Consider the following 1,382-nt stretch of genomic DNA (forward strand, 5'->3'; position numbering starts at 1 on the left):
TTCGTGGAACGCTCTTCGTATTGGAGCAATCAAATCCTCTTTTGAAGCAAATAGAATAAACTTTTTACTCTATTACTCCCCAAACATAAAAATCTAATGGAGTGAGGTCGAGAGACCCCACTGGTCAATTCCACAGTCCTAGGCGTCTCATCCATCTATCTTCAAACATTTGAGTCAGCTGTTGATCGATTTGATTGTGACAGTGAGGTAGAGCCCCGTCTAACTGATACCAACACTTCCTTGGTTGGTCTAAAGGTATATCATCTAGAAAATCTGTCTCTATCGTTTGCAAAATATGTCGGCATTTAAATTTTCTTCGTAGATATGGTAAGAAATTTGGTTATATTTAATTAGACAAAAAATGTATATTAAATAGAGGTACCTTCTCTCGTAAATTTTTACTCGTCTGTCCACATAAGATGTTGCAAAAATTGTGGATCTTCTTGGTATCGCACTAACAGCGTTTCACAAAATTGTACACGATGCACGGCGTCTCCCGGATGAAGAGCAGAAAATAGCTTAAATTTATATGGATGCATATCATTAGTTCTTAGCATCCTGTGCATGGACGCTCGTGAAATGCCTAAATCATACTCTGCGGAACGAGTTGAGGATTCTGGATGAACATTAAAATAGGCTAGCACATTTATTACACTATCATCATTTGAAGTTATTGGTTTTGGTAAAATTCTTTCTGCATAAATTCGACCATACTCTAGTTGATTTACTAAAATTCTTCTTAAATTTTTTCTGCTCATTGATGGCAAATTTGGATATGTCTCATTAAAAACTGTACATGTTCTGCTTATAATCCCATTGCAACGTCCGTGAATGATAAATTTAAAATATCAGCATTTGAATACTTATGTATTGTTTTCCATTTCTTATAAACACCAAATTAAACTGTCACTGCAAGAGACTAACAACATATTGACAGTTTAGTTGTTTGTTTTGAAGTTTTGCTAAAAATTACACAGCTATCCTCGCAAGAAATTACATGATTTTAGGTGATTACACAAAAAATAGTACCTAGATAACTTAAAAACTAGAAGAGATAGGTATAGAGAACCCTGATACTGTTCGAAAGAGAATAAAATTGTGAATTGGAATATAGAAAAACATACAGGGTGTTCCATTTAAAAAAAAACGACTTATGAAGATTTAAAGTTAACTAAACTCGGCATTAAATTTCTAGAACCCTGTATGCAATTAAGCCACTTTGAAAGTATGGATGGGAAGCTTAGGGGTCTAGCTATCCCCCCTATAAATATTGTTGCTTTATCTTTCTTACTATAAAATACACATGGTTTGAAGCTAGTCACTGTTTCTCTCCATTTTTTTGAAAAAAATTAAATATCTCGAAAACGGTTAATTTTAGGAAT

This window comes from Anoplophora glabripennis, unplaced genomic scaffold (genome assembly GCF_000390285.2).
Source record: "Anoplophora glabripennis isolate ALB-LARVAE unplaced genomic scaffold, Agla_2.0 scaffold223, whole genome shotgun sequence".
Classification (NCBI taxonomy): Eukaryota; Metazoa; Arthropoda; class Insecta; order Coleoptera; family Cerambycidae; genus Anoplophora; species Anoplophora glabripennis.